This window comes from Loxodonta africana, chromosome 25 (genome assembly GCF_030014295.1).
Source record: "Loxodonta africana isolate mLoxAfr1 chromosome 25, mLoxAfr1.hap2, whole genome shotgun sequence".
NCBI lineage: Eukaryota > Metazoa > Chordata > Mammalia > Proboscidea > Elephantidae > Loxodonta > Loxodonta africana.
In genome coordinates this window covers 58195483-58214193 of record NC_087366.1, presented here as the reverse complement: position 1 = coordinate 58214193, position 18711 = coordinate 58195483, and the positions used below count along the sequence as shown (strand labels likewise).

The following is an 18711-nucleotide window of genomic DNA, read 5'->3' as shown; positions in this document are numbered from 1 at the left end:
CAACAACCACATGGGGGCTGCAATTGGGCTTCAGAACTTCGAGATGCGAGGACTCCCAACTCATCTTCGATTTAAAAAAAACAGTTGTTTTTAAGTGCTGTGGAAATTAAGCTTGAGCATTGGAAACAGCCCTCCTACACCTTTTAAAAGTTTTTTTTTTTTTTTTTTTTGTGCAGCGCTCAGGGCCGTCTTCCAACAGAGGCTGGAAATACAAACAGAAGAGCCTTCTTGCTCTGGGGCCCCTTTCGAGAACCCTTATTCAGCTACTGGTCCCTTTGCTTCTGGGGACTAGGCTTTGGTTGAGCCTCACCCAAAAAGCAGTATTTTTAGCTGAAGGTGGAAGATTATAAAAGCCAAGGTGTGAAATGAAGCTCTTTAGTTAGTTTTGTCAAGGGAAGAGCAGTCACCCTAGCATAGAGAAAGTGCACTCGGAGTCACAGACGCTCTGACTCAAGGAGGGCCACTGAGGAGTCCAGGGTGCTCGCAGGGGTCAAACTGATAGAAGGACTTTGTTTTAAGCAGCCGGTTGTATTTTCAAATTAAAGTAGGCAGTCAGCCTTTCTCTGTGTGGAAAAAGCCAGATTTTTTCTACTGCGTCCTGATGGGTATTTGGGAACAGGAACTGAGTCCAAAAACTGATTTTCCTTCATTTGAAATCTTAAAGCAGAAGAGAGGTGGAATAACTTGCCTGTAGTGTAACAGCCAATCTTTGGGTAAAAGACACAGGACTGGGAAAATGAGGGCTAAAGTCACCAGCTCCCAACAGAATCCCGAAACCGTCTTTGAATGCCACCTCTCGCTTCCCTGGAGGCTCTCATCTTTAATCGCGTTCCTTTTCTAACGCTGGCCTTAGGGAGACAGCGTGTGGGAGTATTAGGTGCTCTTTCTCTTTTGACCACTGATCTCAGTTTTTGAAAACAAATGTTTGTGTGGGCAGGGAGCTTATTACGTGCCACAAGACTACTCTAATTGTTTTTCGAGTCTTCTTGGAAATAACTGAGTTTTTGAACAAAACACAAGGCCCTAAGAAACAGTTTCAAGGAAGAACAAAAAGCAAAGTGAAAGGCAGTTACCAGCCAGGAGGAAAGAAAACCGTGGCATAGAGCCCTACGCTTCCTGTTCTGCCCTTGGATATTACTGGAAAGATGAGGATTGGATTTATGGTATAAAAAACAACAACAAAAAACAAACAAACAAAAAAACCAGTTGCTGTTGACTTGATTCTGACTCATGGCGACCCCCTGTGTGTCAGAGTAGAGCTGTGCTCCACAGAGTTTTCAATGGCTGAGTTTTTGGAAGTGGATTGCTAGGCCTTTCTTCTGACGTGCCTCTGGGTGTACTTGAACTTCCAATCTTTTGGTTAGCAGCCAAGCACATTAACCATTTGCATCACCCAGGGACTTCTTTGTGATATAAACCAAAAAATCCTAAATCCATTAACGTCGAGTCTGTCCGACGCATAGCAGACCCTATAGGACAGAGTAGAACCGCCCCCATAGGGTTTTAAAGCTGTAAATCCTTACGGAAGCAGGCTGCCACATCTTTTCTCCCATGGAGCAATGGTGGGTTTGAGCCACCGACCTTTTGGTTAGCAGCTGAGTGCTTAACCACTGCGCCATCAAGTAGGGGTTTTATTGGAAGACTATGAGCACAAATGAATGCACATTTTAGATATGGTCTGAAGCCCGCCCTCCTCCACCTGTTATCTCCATAGTGTAGTCATCCAGAGACATTCAGGTGACCTTTAGGATGGTCAGTAGAGCAAACCACATAAGCCTGTATCTTTTTCGAATATATTGTCTGTTGCAAATATTAAGTAAAACAGAAGGACATCTTGAAAAATAGTGACAGCACTGCTAATTTGCCCTTCAGCGATCCCTTTCGTTTTCCTTTGATGGGAAAGCGGGTGGCACGGGTGGCCCCAGGGTAGGGGAAGACTGCAGGGGTCACAGGCCTTAACACCCATCAGGGTCCTGTTGTCTTCACAGGCAAAAGGGCATTCTTACTAAGCAGCGGTAATCCTTAGCACAAACCCTTTAACCATGATGTTGGCAGTTTTTGGCTGAAGGGTATTGACAGGCCCACATGTCAGAGGACTTGCAGGATTTGGTGACATGTCCCAGAAAGCCAGGCTCCTGGAGCTTAGAAGTTGCAGCACAATTAACCATAGGCTTCGGAAGAGCTATCCACAAGAAGCGTTTTCAAATAACAAACGTGGCCTTTGGATTTCCCCACATACGAAGGTAGAGAGTAAACACGTACTGACAGTAAGGTCCTGCGTTCTGGAGCCCCTAGATTACTGTGGGATGGCACAGGATGCAGAGCCTTCTCGGCCTCTCCCCTGCCTTTCAGCCTCGCGGAGTCTGCCGCGCACGGCGATCCTGTGGTGCTGTGGCAGTTCTGGAGAAAATGGAATGCAGAGCGAGTTTATTTAAGATTAATTTAAAAAACAGAGTCCCTTACAGTTTTTTTCTTCTCTTCTAAAACATCTTGATTCCTCAAAAAATAAATGAAAAAGCACACGTATTTTGAATGGGTAGGGTGTATGCCTTGCATTTAATGAATGTCTGTACCCCATCATTCCTTACTTTATAGGGTTAGAAATTATGGCTTTTTCATGTCAATAATTAAAATAGCTATGTACCGTATCTTAGAATCAGAATACCTGGAGAATTTTATGGTGACAACAGCATTAGTAGCTGTGTGGGGTAGTCAGGTATTTGAAAGGCTGAGAAAAGCACGTTAAATGCTTTCAGTACTGCTGAGTGCTATAGAGAAGAATTGTGTATGATGTGGGTCTGTCTTACCGTCCATCTCTGGCTACACCACTGAAGAGCTGGGTGATCTTAAATAGGTTGTTTAACCCTTCTATGCCTTAATGTCCTCATTGTAAAATGGAAATGAAAACAGTGTCTGCCTCCTAGAGTCCATGTGAGGTTTAAATAAAATCATCCAGGTAAAGCTCTTAGCTGCTTGTTATTGTTGTTGTTAGGTGCCATCAAGTCAATTCTGGCTCATAGCTACCTCAAGTGACAGAGGACAACTGCCCTGTAGGGTTTTCTAGGCTGTAATCTTTAGGAGAGCAGGTCATCAGGTTTTTTTCCCTTGGAGCCCTCTGGGTGGGTCCAAATCTCTAACCTTTGGGTTGGGAGCTGAGCGCTTAACTGTTGTGCCACAGGGACCCTTTCTACTACCGGCCCCTTTCATAGTGAGAGACAGATTTTCCAAGAAAGGATTCACCAGACGTTTGCTTCACGATATTCTTCTTTAGCTCAGGGGTCAAGTGCAGTCCATTCGCACCCCTACAGTCTGGCCAAAAAGGGTCAGAAGGCAAAGCTCAAACCTGCTGAGAATGGGTAGCTTAGGTAAGATAGGTAAGATAATGTAAGGAAATGTTTTAGGGTAACTAGGGGGATGAGCTGTGGGTGAGGGGCATTCAGTGAAGCCAGGGTCCTCTGACCCTTGTTAACCGTGGAGATTTGCCTGAAGGTGCGCTGGAGGAGGCCCGCGTGCCCGTGGCCACCCCACACACTCATTGCTCACGGGACTGAGGAAGCTGACCTCGTATTATCCAGCTGGGGCCTGCTCTGAGAGGGGCTTGAAGTGGATGTGCTGAGTGGGGAGGATATCTGTTAGGAGTTAGGACCTGGTCTGGTCCCTTCTTCTTCCATTTACCGGTACTTTCTGGTTACAAGTTCCGAGCCTTAGTCTTATCATCTGTTAGTGGGAGATCTAACTCAAAAGTTGTTTCTTAAACGTTAGGTAAGATAATGTAAGCATATGCTAATTATCTTAGATGTGCATGGATGTTGTGTTGTTGTTAGGTGCCACTGAGTCGCTTCTGACTCATAGCAACCCTGTGTGCTACCGAACGAAACACCGCCTGCTCCTGCACCATGCTCACAGTTATTGTTACACCTGAGCACATGGTTGCAGCCGCTGTCGGTCCATCTCCGTGAGGGTCTTCCTCTTTTCCACTGAGGCTGTGCTTTACCAAGCATCATGCCCTTCTCCAGGGACTGCTCCTTTCTGATAACATGCCCAGAGTATTTAAGACGCAGTCTCGACATGCTTGTGTCTAAGGAGCATTCTCGTTGTACTTCTTCCAAGACAGATTTGTTCGTCCTCTTGGCAGTCGATGGTGTAGTCAGTATTCTTGGCCAACACCACAATTCAAAGGCGTCAACTCTTCTTTGGTCTTCCTTATTCATTGTCCAGCTTTTACATGCATATGATGCGATTGAAAATACCATGGCTTGGGTCAGGTGCACCTTAGTCTTCAGGGTGACATCTTTGCTCTTCAACACTTTGAAGAGGTCCTTTGCTGCAGATTTGCCCAGTACAATGTGTCTTTTGATTTCTTGACTGCTGCTTCCATGGCTGTTGATTGTGTATCCAAGTAAAATGAAATCCTTGAAAACTTCAATATTTTCCCCATTTATCATGATGTTGCTTATTGGTCCAGTTTTGAGGATTTTTGTTTTCTTTATGTTGAGGTGTAATCCATACTGAAGGCTGCGGTCTTTGATCTTCATCAGTAAGTGCTTCGAGTCCTCTTCACTTTCAGCAAGCAAAGTTGTGTTATCTGTATAATGCAGGTTCTTAATGAGTCTTCCTCCAATCCTGATGCCCCGTTCCTCATATAGTCCGGCTTCTTGGGTATGCATGGGTAGCATAGTCCTGTTCAATGAAAATTAAAAGTGAGTTCATGTCAGTGATGCCACCTTACCCTTTTTTGTAATCACTGTATTTAGCAAAATACTTGTTCCATGCATCATCATATTTGAGCCAGACTGGAGACCTGTGGGGAAACCCTGGTGGCGTAGTGGTTAAGAGCTATGTCTGCCAACCAAAAGTTTGACAGTTCAAATCCACCAGGAGCAACTTGGAAATCCTATGGGGCAGTTCTACTCTGTCCTGTAGGGTCGCTATGAGTTGGGATGGACTCAACGGCAGTGAGTTTGGTTTTTTGGTTTAGAGATCTGTGGTGGAAACCCTGGCAGTGTAGTGATTAAGTGCTACACCTGCTAACCAAAAGTTCTGCAGTTCAAATTCACCAGGCACTCCTTGGAAACTCTACGGGGCAGTTCTGTTCTGTCCTACAGAGTCGCTATGAGTTGGAATTGACTCGACAGCAGCTGGTTTGGTTTTTTGGTTTTAGAGACTTGTGGAGCCCTGGTGGCCCAATGGTTAAGCACTTGGCTGCTAACCAAAAGGTCAGTGGCTTGAACCCAGCAGTTGCTCCATGGGAGAAAGAGGTGGCCATCTGCTTCCAGAAAGATTACATACAGCACTGGAAACCCTACGAGCCAGTTCTACTCTGTCCTACACGATTGCTACGAGTCAGAATCCACTTGAGAGCAGACAATAACAACAGAGACCTGTGAAGGGGCCACCAGTTTGCAAGGCACGGATGGAGAATGTATGAACCTCAGAGGCAAATGGAAACTCTCATAAAGGAGTGTCAGTCCTTGGCATCAACCCTTCACCCTCTTTAACGATAATGATGGTACTTGGGAGGTGTTCACTGTAGTTTTTTTTAATACATTTTTTTTAATCGTGGAAAAATATATCTAACATAAAATTTGCCATTTTAACTATCTTTAAGTGAACAATTCAGTGCCCTTAATTATATTCACAGTCTTGTACAACCATTGCCATTATTTGTTTCCAAAACATTTTCATCACCCAAACAGAAACCCTGTACCCATTAAGCAATAAATCCCCATTCCCTTCTCCCCTAAGCTTTTCTGGTCATCTCTAATCTACCTTCTGTCTTCTATGCATTTGTCTGTTCTATTCTAGATGCTTCATTCAAGTGGGATCATACAATATTTGTCCCTTTGTGTCTGACTTATTTCACTCAGCATAATGTTTTCAAGGTTCATCCATGTCGTAGCATGTCAGAACCTTGTTTCTCTTTACCAGAGAATAATATTCCATTGTATGGACGTACCAAATTTTGTTTATCCATTCATCTGTTGATGGACCGTTAGGTCGTTTCCATCTTTTGGCTATTGTGAATAACACTGCAATGAATATTGGTGTACAAGTATGTTTGCGACGTGCTTTCAGTTCTTTTGGGTATATACCCAGGAGCGGAATTGCTGGGCCACATGGGAATTCTATGTTTAACTTTTTGAGGAACCTACTGGAGGGTTTTAACATGACCACATATCAACACTAGGACCAGCATCTCCTCACACAGGTGCAACAGACAGCATTGGGTCAGGAGCGCGCAAGTCAAATGCAAAGACTGACCTCGGCTGGTGAGGAGCTGATGAGAAGGAGCAGTCATATGGGCTTGTATGGGCTCCTTCAAAACATGAATTAGGCTTTTCTTAAGCTCAGTCTTTGAGCTCTGAATGCTATCTGGCTCTTCTCCCATCTTTCTTCTTTCAGGAAGATTGAATATTGAAACTTTTAGAACTTGACTAATGTGATGGTTAAGGTTGTGTGTCACCTTGGCTGGGCCATGATCCTCAGTGGTTTGGCAGTTATGATGTAGCTTGGTAGCTTTTTAATGATATAATCACCTCCATAATGAGATCTGATTTAATGTGATCACCTCCGTGATGAGATCTGTTGTGAGCAGCCAGTCAGTTGAAAGGGAGTTTCCTTGGGACCATGGACTGCACCCAATAGAGGTGGACTTTCTGGCAAGACTCTCTGGCTTCTTCTGTTCACTCTGGATCCTGCAGCTGGCTCCTGTTCATCTGATTTCTGGTTCTTGGAACTTGAGCTGGCAGCTTATTTGCCATCTTACCTGCCAATCTTGGGATTCGTCAGCCTCCACAGCCTGTGAGCCAGAGGCCTGCTATCTGACCACCTGATCTTGGATTCATGAACACCTGTGGCTGTGTGAATCAGGAGAAGCCTCCAGCCTGACCCACGGATGTGGAGCTTTCCAGCCTCTACAACCGCATGAGCCATTTCCTTTACATAAATCTCTCTCTGTGTGTATATTTATATGCTGCACTGGTTTTGCTTCTCTAGAGAACCCAGCCTAAGACAACTAATAATTGTTCGTACAGAATCACAGGTCATCATCCGGGTGGGTGTCATATTTAAAGGTCATTGAGTTCTGTCACCTCTCCTTGATTCCTGTTTTAAGGTCCTGGTTACTTCCAGGGAAGTCAGCAGCTCCTTCTGTGGGTAGCTCCGACTATTAAAATGTCCTTCATCGCACTGGGCTTGGGCTGTCCGACAGGGACTTCCTACCCCTGGTATACAGAACAAACCCTTCCTGGGAGGGGAGGAGACATGGAGCAGTAGAGAGTGTGGACTTGGGATCAGGTAGACTTGATTTGCAATTTCTAGTCACTTCCCCTTTCTAGCTATATGCTGTGGAACAATGATTAATCTGCTTTAAACCTCAGTCTCTTCATTTGTGCAGTGGGAGTTGTGTGATGTCATGGACTGAATAGTGTCCCTCAAAAATATGTGTCAACTTGGCTAGGCCATGATTCCCAGTATAATGTTGTTGTCTTCCATTTTGTGAACTGATGTAATTTTCCTATGCGTTGTAAATCTTAAGCTCTGCCTGTGGTTAATGAGGCAAGATTAGGTTATATTAAAGAAGATTAGGGTGGGATGCAACGCCCTTACTCAGGGCACAGCCCTGATGTAAGGGTGGTTTCCTTGGGGTGTGGCCTGCAACACCTTTTATCTTAAAGCCAAAAACCAAACCCACTGCCGTTGAGTTGATTCTGACTCACAGCGACCCCATAGGACAGAATAGAGCTGCCCTATAGAGTTTCCAAGGAGCGCCTGGTAGATTCGGACGGCCGGTCTTCTGGTTAGCAGCCGTTGTACTTAACCACTATGCCACCAGGGTTTCCACCTTTTATCTTAAAAAAGATGAAAGGAGAGAGAAGCAAGCAGAGAGGTAGCGACCTCACCCTGGGAGTGGAGCGGGCAGGGTCGCTGCTCTGAGAAGCTCCTTCCCTGCTCTGACAAGGACCTTCCCTCAGAGCTTGCAGAGAGAGAAAGCCTTCGCCTGGAGCTGGCGCCCTGAATTTGGACTTCTAGCCTCCTAATCTGTGAGAGAATAAATTTCTGTTTGTCAAACCATTCACTTGTGGTATATCTGTATAGCAACGCTAGATGACTAAGACGTGGGATAGTAGGTACTGTCGATGAGGTAGGACCTATACGAGATAACTAGATGTCTGTCACTAAGGCTAAAATGAGACTAAGTCCAAGAAAGCACTTTGTAAATTGTATGCTAATATGGGTACTATTGATAGTAAAATCACTAGAGTCTCCTTTTAAAAAACCAATCACCTGCCATCGAGTTGACTCCAACTCCTGATGACCGTATGTGTGTCAGAGTAGAGCTGTGCTCTCTAGGGTTTTCAATGACTGTTTTTTTAGAAGTAGATTGCTAGGCCTTTTTTTTCTGAGGTACCTCTGAGTGAACTCGATCCTCCAAACTTTCAGTTAGCAGCTGAGTGTGTTAACTGTCTGCCCCACCCAGGGCCTCCAGAGTCCCCTTTTACCCTTGGTTTATATGAGAGTAGTCCAATGGGCCAACACATCTGCTGAATCTAAGAGTGGTTTTCATGTCCAACTGAATCAGGCACGTGTCTGCCCACCATGTTCCTGGTAGTGCGGGTTCCAAACTGAGGAAGAGAGGGAGAGTCCCTGCTTGTTTTCTCTGTAAGGTGAAGAAAGGGTTTTAGGTACTGCTGTAGTCTTGTGATACATGGCCGTTTCCTTTACTCCTGGTTGTTGTTGGGTGCTGTCCAGTCCATTTCCGTCTCATAGCGACCCCATGTGACAGAGTAGAACTGCCCGATAGGATTTGCAAGGCTGTAATCTTTACAAAAGCAGATCACCTGGTCTTTCTCCCATGGAGATGCTGGGTGGGTTTGAACCACCAAACTTCTAGTTAGCAGCTGAGTGCTTAATCGTTGTGCCACTAGGGATCCTTCACCAAAACCAAAACCCATTGCCATAGAGTCGATTCCAACTCACAGTCACCCTGTAGGACAGAGTAGAACTACCCTATAGTGTTTCCAAGAAGTACCTGGTGGATTTGAACTTTTGGTTAGCAGCTAAGCTTCAGGGCTCCGTTAGGAGAGTCTTACTGGCATAGAACTTCGAAAAGAGGTGCAATCTTTTTACTTTTGGTCCCAGAGGTCTGTTAACAATATAAGCTTACATTTACTAGGAATTGGCTATGTTCTAGTCATGTCCGATACCTTATTTAATCTTCACAGCAGTTCTCAGAGTAAATGTTAGTATTTTCACATTTTAAAGACTCAGAAATGAGACCTTGCTCTCCTGTTGCTCCTATCTGTCAGGGTAAAATCCTATAGCGGTAGTTACAAGACAGACTATTGTAAACGTTGGCACACAAAGAACAGTGTAATTAATCCTGCTCTGGAGAGCTGGAGATACTTGTGAAAAGGGAACAGTAAAGCTGGGCCTTAAAAGACGGTAGAATTTGACCAAATGTAAAAGATTTCTAGGTGATGGACTAACAGGACGTGGTGTGGTGGTGTGCCAGTGCTTGGCGTATTTGGAGATTGGAAAGATATGGTGTTCTTAGGGCCTGAAGCAGAGGGCAGTGAGGTGGACTGGGCCGGGGGTGGGGGGCGGGGAGCAGGTGCACATGAAGCTGGAAAGGTAAGTTGGGGTCATAGGATACAAGCAAGACATGTAATGCAATTGTGTCTTTGGGGTATTTGAAATTTGTCAAGGCTTCATACTGGTTAGAGGTTAAGAGAGAGGAAAGAATGGTTAGGAATGGAGAACGTGCTTGTTTAGTAGTAGCATAATGCCTATATTACTAGAAAAGCTATGCCAAGCTGATCAGGTTATTGATTTCTTCACCTAAATCCCAGTGCCTCAAGGGCAGGCAGTGTCTCTCTCAGCCCTAGACTACAGAGCTCTAGCCCAAGCCCATCATTCTTTCAGACGTGGGAGAGCCGAGACCAGGAAAAGCTGATGATGCTCCCAGGTGAAATCTGTAGATAGATTGTACAGCCCCCAGCTTTTAGAGCTCACTTCTGAAAAACCACTTGCCATTGAGTCGGCCTCAACTCTTGGTGACCCCGTGTGTGTCGGAGTAGAACTGTGCTCCACAGGGTTTTCAGTGACTGATTTTTCAGAAGTAGATTGCCAGGCCTTTCTTCCAAGCTCCTCGGAGTGAACTCAAACCTCCCACCTTTCGCTTATCAGCCAAAATGTTAACCTTTTGCACCACCCAGGGACTCCCACTTCTGAAAAGCACCTGGCATGTTGCTCACTTTAAATCCCTCCACACCCCAAGTGGCTACTCTTCAAGACCTGTTCCCACTTGACCTAAATTTTAACTTCCCTTTTACTCATACTAGTCAGAAAATGTCATCTGTTTGAAGGTTTGGGCCATCTGATTGACTGTGTTTTGGTTGTCTATTTTAGACTCCTAAAAAGCTTTTAGGATCCTGGGATCCTTCTTGGAGATATTTTAAAATGCTGTCTATGTTGTGCTATATATCACCCCTCCCCAGCTTTGGAAATGAATACAGCTGAAAGGGCCACAGAGAGCAAGCCTGAGCATTGGGCTGTGTCCTCTGTGAGAATAGAAGCCGCAGTTGGAGGTCCCCACGAACGCACAGAGGAATGGATGTGGGATTAGATGTCGTATAATTACAGAAATGCTATAGAAATGGCACGCTTGCCTATTACAGCCAGCAGCTCACTTCCTGTAATTAAAAAAAAAAGAGTAATTGTATGGTCAGCTGGTTTGGCAAAAAAAAAAAAAAAAGGATGCAAAGGGGTCTTTATAAGCCCGTCTTTGTTTGGGCTGTGCTGATTGTCCACACAAGGCAGACTGACCCCTGCGAGGCCATCTCGAGGGAAGAGAACCCACAGCTGCTTTCCCCCATCCACAGGGGAATTTGAAAAGCGCCGTGACCTCCTGGGCAATCAGGGACTCAGGCTGAACGCTGACAAGGGATTTGGCATTCAGGCTGATGGTCAAATAGCGTGTCTGCTCCCTGCTGCAGCTGCCTCTGGACCTGCTCCCCTCCCACCCATCGCAAAAGAAAGAGCAGACTGTTCTAAAAAAAAAAAAAAAAAAAAACCCAAAACAGTTGCAGTGACTCATGGAGACCCCGTGTGTGTCAAAGTGGAACTGTGTTCCATAGGGTTTTCTTATTATTGTTTACTTAATACTGTTTTATTGTATTTTATGTGCAAAGTATGTTCCTATTCAACAATTTCTACATGAATTGTTCAGAGACTTTGGTTACATTCTTTGCATTGTATCAACATTCTCATTATTTTTGTTCTAGTTGTGTTCCCATTAACCTAGTCTTACAGCCCCCCAGCCTTCTCATCTATGCTTTATACAGTATTTGTTGACTGTTGGGTTTCATACAGGTGATATTTTTAAAGAGTGCAGCATTCAAGGTTGATATTCATTACTTTATGAGTTAACCTGTCATTTAGTTAAAAGGTGACTTGAGCAGATAGTTTCTGTTCAAGGTTTAAAGAGAATCTCAGGGCAGTAGTCTCGGGGATTCCTCCAGTCTCAAATGGGTCCAGTAAGTCTGGATTTTTTGAGAATTTGAATTCTGTCCTACATTTTTCTCCCTTTCTATTAGGATTCATCTATTGTGGCCCTGATCAGAACGTTCGATGTTGGTAGCCGGGCACCATCTAGTTCTTCTGGTCTCAGGGTAGAGGAAGCTGTGGTTCATGTAGACAATTAGTCCTATAGACCAGTTCCTTCTTTGAATCTTGGGTTTCTTTCTTTCTCTTTTGCTCCAGATTAGTAGAGACCAAAGGTTGTGTCTTAGATGGCTGCTCACAAGTTTTTAAGACCCCAGATGCTACTCCCCAAACTAGGATGTACGATGTAAACTTAATGAACTGTATTATGCCAATTGATCAAGTTGTCCCATGAGACTATGACCCTAAGTCTTCAAACCAAGAAAACTGATCATGTGAGATGACTGGTTATATCTAAGAAGTATCAATTTCTGTGACCCTTATTTATATATATACTTATGTGTAGATATATATTTTGGTTGTTACAAAATTATGTATACCATAAACCAAAACCAAACCAAACCTGTTGCTATCGACAATTCCAACTCATTGCACAGCGCTTACCAAGGCATCCTTTTGTTGTGTGTGTGCAACTTCGTGGCCTCACTTACCTTGGTCAAGCTGTGCATGCTTCGCCCACATTCAGAGCCACCTTTCTCTTCAGCATAAATAAAAAGTGACTACTCCCGTTTTGTGCTTTTTACTCCCTAGAGGATGAGTCCACTCCTCTCCCCCTCCCTCTCCCCCCCCAGTGACCCCCCAAAGGACATTGGTCTCTGTATATATGCCTAATCTTGTGCTCCATAGGGTTTTCAATGGCTGATTTTTTTGGAAGTAGATCTCCAGGCCTTTTTTCTAAGGTGTCTTTGGGTGGACTCGAACTTCCAACCTTTTGGTTAACAGCCAAGCTTGTTAACCATTTGCGCCCCCCAAGGACTCCCAGACTGTCCTAAAGACATCTTACGTCTCTGCTAACTATGGGGAACCTGGCATCATTCTCTCTGCCTCTCTTGCTCTTTTTTTCTGTCTCTAAGTATTGAGTCTCTAAGTCATTCCCATGCAGTGGCTCTGCATCTCCCCAAAGTACTAGTTATGGAGAAGGCTGCTGAGTAGCTGACCCCTGAGGTGGCTGCCTGAACACAAACCACTTTTTCCATCTTAGTCTCTTCCAGGCACCGTTGCTCTCAGGCTCCATGCATTTAGCGGAAGGACGCTTCTGCTCTTGGCACTGGAAATGTTGTCGTTGTTAGGTGCCGTCGAGTCGGCTCAGACTCATAGCAACCCTATGTACAACAGAACAAAACACGGCCTGGTCCTGCGCCATCCTCACAATGGTTGCTATGTTTGAGCCCATTGTTGCAGCCACTGTGTCAGTCCATCTCGTTGAGGGTCTTCCTCTTTTTCGCTCACCCTCTACTTTTCCAAGCATGATGTCCTTCTCCAGGGACTGGTCCCTCCTGATAACATGTCCAAAGTACGTGAGATGAAGCCTCGCCATCCTCATTCTAAGAAGCATTCTTGCTGTACTTCTTCCAAGACAAATTTGTTTGTTCTTCTGGCAGTCCATGGTATATTCAATGTTCTTCGCCAACACCATAATTCAAAGGCATCGACAGTGGAAATAGCTATCCACAATTACAATGAAGAGAAAACCTCTCTCACCAGAGTATCAGCGCCAGTTCAAAAGAGAGCTTGTATGTTTATTTTAACGTTGCTGGGTCTCTTCAAGTGGAAACACCATGGAGGTCTCAAAATCAAACTCCTCAGTGTCCTCAGCTGACACCAAGCTCCCCTGTCTTCACTTTAAAATGCACCCTCTAGGGGATTTTGTTTTTATGCTGGCTGCTTTCTGTCTTACAGGGGAGACCATTCCTGAGCCTGGTGTCAGAAGGCAAGCATTGGATTAGCACCAAGAAATCCTGAGAATCATTAAATCAAACCACTTAGCCTCTGGATCGTGGTTTTCTTGACAGTAAAGAGGGCTTACAGGGACAGCAGGCTCAGATGACATAATATATGAGAAAGTGCTTTGTGAAATAAAGCCCTTGAAGTCACTTAAGACACAAGTGATTGTAATTAACATTCATCATCATCATATGACTTTAAAAAAAAAAAAAAACTTTGCTATCCAGTGCATTCTGACTCTCGGTGGCCATATGAGTTACAGAGTAGAACTGCCCCACAGGGTTTCTTGGCTGTAGTCTTTATGGAAGCAGATTACCAGGCCTTTCTTCCATTGCCCTGCTGGGTGGGTTGGAACCGCCAACATTTGGATTAACAGCCAAGCTCGTTAACCATTTGTACCACCAAGGGATGCCTCCTATGACTTAGCTGTTTGAAAAAGCAAATAGTTTTCTTTTTCTTTGTGATATGTATTGAGCACCTACTGTATGCTAGGAGGCCTTATCCTGAGCATGGAGTTCTGGTAAGGGGATGGGAAGAGGACACCTTAGCCTCCGTGCTTTTGTGACCCTTACAAAGGTCCGTCTCCCCCTATGTGGTGCTCCAAGCATGGTGTCCCCTGCGCAGTCCTGGCCGGGAGGGCCTGTTGGAGAGCTTGGCCATGAAGTAAAATAGATGCATGAAGGCTTCATCTCCGCCCTCAGTGACCGCCAGTCCAGTGGCTCAGGAGAGCGCCACACAACTCTCTCACTGCTGAAGGGAATTCTCAGGGCGGGTAAGCACACTTGAAAGGAACTGAGACCAAGTTTCCCTGCTCAACATTTCCCTCAGGACGTGTGTACTCAGGACGGGTATCACATCGGTGCTCTGGGGTAGAAGGTATGTGGATGCTAATCCGCAGTGCTGTTGTTGGGTGCCGTGGAGTCAGTTCCAACTCATGGTGACACCATGGGACAGAGAAAAACTTCCCCCATAGATTTTTCTAGGCTGTAATTTTCATGGGAGAAGATCACCAGGTCTTTCTTCGGGGTCTCCATTAATCAACGGAACAAGGAATGTATTTTTCTTACTGGTAACCTTTCCTTGCAGACACAAAAGGCCAGTCGATTTATTCAGATGAGATGATGGAACTGGCTAGTCACTCACTTTTCTGACACGAGGGAATCTTCCTGACTTCTTGCCTAGCCTCAGAAGTAGTCTAAGAAAACCAGTGTAATATGGCAAGAAATGGATGTTTTTAGTGACATGACTCACATAATCTGACATGTTTAAAATTATTCTACCAGGTACATTGAGTACACTGGGGTACCCTGAATTTAGGTACACATAGGTAAGCCCTATGCAGGCTTTGTGTAAATTTACTCTTTAGTTTGTTGTTAATTTTGTTCTGGTTATACCTGTGTGTGGAGCCCATATACATGTGCACAGTGGCTAAGAGCTCGGCTGCTAACCAAAAGGTTGGCAGTTCAAATCTACCAGCCGCTCCTTGGAAACCCCGTGAGGCAGTTCACTTCCGTCTTATAGGGTCACTATGAGTTGGTATCAACCTGACGGCAGCGGTTTTGGTTTTTTGTATAAGTACATGTATACTCCCATATGGGGAGTTCCTAGGTGGTGCAAACTGTTCATGAGCTCGGCTGCTCACCAAAAGGTTGGAAGTTTGAGTCTGCCAAGAGGCACCTTGGCGACTGTGGAGCACGGTTCTACTCTGACACGGATGAAGTAGCCATGAGTCAGAATCGACTTGAGGACAACTGGTATGGGATGGTATACTCTGGTATGGTACTCCGGGAATTCTGTTCGCTTTCACCCTAACACATGTATGAAGCACTGGCTTTATTCAGAGAACTTTTCCTTGGTAATTGCTTTTTAAGAAGTGTGGGAGAGCCCCTGACTTGGAACTAAATAAAGGCATTTGTCTTATCCCGCCTGTATAACCTCCTGTGATAAAAAAGAGTAAGGAAAGCTTCAGAAACCACCTGAGTTTTGACACCCCCTCAGAAAGACTTCTAAAAAAGAGACCTGTAAGACAGAATCTAAGCATCCCCAAAGAGAGCTGTGACACAGAACCTAAGCTTCCCCAAAGAAAGCCGTAACACAGAACATAAGCTTCCCCAAAGAGAGCTGTAACACAGAACCTAAGCTTCCCCAAAGAGAAGAAACTCGTCTTCTCTTAAGACTTCTTCTCCCACCCTGAAAATCACAGTGCCTCCACCTTCACTGGGCTATAAAATAAGTTGGAACTAGTTGGATTAACTCTTTGGGCTCCCTGGATGTTCAATTATTTTTCTCTCCTAGCCTCCCTAAGAGCAGGCTAAAATTTGGGCATGTTACAGCCTCTGTACACAAAAATAATGAGATTGAAGCCAAACTGTAGAGCTTGCTCTCAGCTCACTCAATGAAGTAAAAACAACACACACTCAAACATTTTAAAGTACTTGGCCATGGTCTAGTTCTGCAGTGGAGAATCTTTAAAGACTGTTTTTCCTCTTCTTATAAATGGTGGCCCAACCTTGGAGATCAGAAAGCTGCTTAGCACCCAAGTGTACATGATTTCTTAAAACAAGCATTAACACCCTTGGCTCCGTTCCAGTACTCGTTCATGCCACAGTTCATCTGGATTCCTCTAATTCCTGTATGTTCCCATATCTTAATTGCCCAGAGCTGCCTTGCCAACGCAAACAGGATGAAGGAAGGGTGCATACCGTTAATGAGTACATCCCAACCCTAAGAAAGCACTGTCCTTTCAAACTCTAATATTCTTTGTAAGGTACTAAATGGTCGTCTTTTGACATGCTAACAAGGATATCTGATAACTAAAATTTTTTTCTAAATTTTGTTTTTAATAGGCGTTATTTATTTATTCCAAGTCCAACCACTTTTTGGACTTACAAACTTACTGTTTTTTGGGAGCACAACCAATTTGTGGTTGAGGATTAACTTTTTTTTTGCCCCAACAGTTTCTGCATGTACGATTTAGAGACACTGATTACATTCTTGGAGTTGTGCGACCATTCTCACCCTCTTTTTCTGAGTTGTTCTGTCCCCATTAACATAAACTCACTGCCCCTTAAGTTTCCTATCTAATCTTTCAAGTTGTTGTCAGTTTGATCCCGTATAGATAGTTCTTAAAAGAGCATGATGTTCAAGGCAGACTTTTTTTTTTACTAGTTAAGCTAAACTGTTGTTTGGTTTTAAGAAGACTTCAGGGAATATTTTTGGTTTGAGGTTTAAAGATGATCTCAGGGCAATGGTTTCAGGGGTTCATGTACCCCCCGATGGCTCCAAGTAGTCTGGAGACCATGAGAATTTGAAATTCTGTTCTGCATATTCCCCCTTTTGACTGGAATTTTTCTATCAAATCTTTAATTAAAATGTTCAGTAATGGTAACTGGGCACCAACCAGTTCTGCTGGTCTCATTGCACAGGAGGCAGTTGTTTATGGAGGCAATTAGCCACACATACCATATCTTACTCCTATTCCTGACTTTCCTTCTTCCTCAGGTGAGTAGAGACCAGTTGTTGTGCCTTGGATGGCCACTTGCAAGCTCTTAAGACCTCAGGCACTACACAACAAACTAGAAGGTAGAACAGAAGCACTAAACATGTTATTAGGCCAGTTAACTGGGATGTCCCATGTAACCATGACCCTAAACATCCAAACCAAGAAACCAAATCTCATGAGGTGTTTGGCTGTACATAAGCAGCCTCAGCAGCTACTGTTTTTTTGTAAATATATCTATCACACAACTTTGGCCAATTCAACTTTTCATGAGTGTACAACTTATTGACAGCAATTAAAATAATCGACCGTACAACCCTACCCTTAATTAATTCAATTTTTTCATCACCCTTGGCCCTCTTTTCCCCCTCCCTCACACCTCTGGTAACCACTAATAAACTTTGGTCTCTATACGTTTGCCTTTTCTTGTCCTTTTATATAAGTGAGGTCATACAATATTTGTCCTTTAGTGATTGGTTATTTCACCAGCGTAATGTCTTCAAGCTCCTGCCGTCCCATAGCAGGTATCAGGACTTCGTTTCTCCTACTGGCTGAATAGTATTCCATTGTATGCATCTGCCATGTTTGTTTACTCAGTCGGCCGTTGATGGGCATTTGGGTTGTTTCCACATTTCAGCTATCGTGAATAGCGCTGCAGCGAACATTGGTGTACAAGTCTTTTTTTGAATCTCTGCTTTCAAGTCTTTTGGGTATATACCCAGGAGTGAAATTGCTGGGTCATATGATAGTTCTATTCTCAGTTTTTTGAAGAACTGCCATACCGTTTTCCATAAAGTCTGCACCGTTTTGCATCCCCACCAGCAGTGCATAAGGTTTACAATTCCCCCACATCCTCTCCAACATTTGTTATCTTATTTTATTTTTTAAATCTTAGCATCCTAGTGGGAGTGAACTGATATCTCATGGTGGTTTTGATTTGCATCTCTCTGGTGGCTAATGACCCTGAACATCTTTTCTTTTCATGTGTTTGGTGGCCATCTGAATGTCCTCTTCGGTGAAATGTCTGTTTGGGTCCTTTGCCCATTTTATGGTTGGGTTATTTGTCTTTTTGTTGTTAAGTTGTCGAAGTTTTGTATATATTTTGGTTATTAGATTCTTGTCAGATATATGGTTTTCTCCCAGTCGGTCACTTGTCTTATCACTGTTTTAGTAAAGTCTTTTGATGAACAGGAGTTTTTAATTTTCATGAGGTCTCATTTATTTATTTTGTCTTATTCTGTTTGTGGTTTTGTTATTATATGTTGTCGAAAGCTGGGCCTGACAGCATTGCCCTGCTTGTTCTTCTAATGATTTTATGGTTTTAGTCTGCACACTTAAGTCCTTAATCCATTTTGAATTTGTTTTTGTGTATGGCGTGAGGCATGGATCCTGTTTCAATTTTCCACATGTGGAAATCCAATTTTCCCAGCACTTTCCAAACAATTTTTTCTCCCTAACCATTGTTATGGGGAAACCCTGGTGGCATAGTGGTTAAGTGCTACGGCTGCTAACCAAAGGGTTGGCAGTTCGAATCTGCCAGGCGCTCCTTGGAAACTCTATGGGGGACAGTTCTACTCTGTCCTATAGGGTCGCTATGAGTAGGAATCGACTCGATGGCACTGGTTTTGGTTTCCATTGTTATGGAGTCCCTGTGTGATGCAAACAATTAAGAGCTAGATTACTCACCTAAAGGTTGGTGGTTTGAACCTACCCAGAGGTGCCTCAGAAGAAAGTCCTGGGGATCTTCTTCAAAAGGTCAGAGC

General features: G+C 44.1%; 1 protein-coding gene across 3 annotated transcripts in view; it reads left to right on the top strand.

Annotated features, from left to right (window-relative positions):
* TGFB2 (transforming growth factor beta 2) overlaps positions 1-18711 on the top strand; it is a 110526-nt gene that overhangs the window by 34928 nt on the left and 56887 nt on the right. The gene's annotated exons all lie outside the window — the stretch shown is intronic.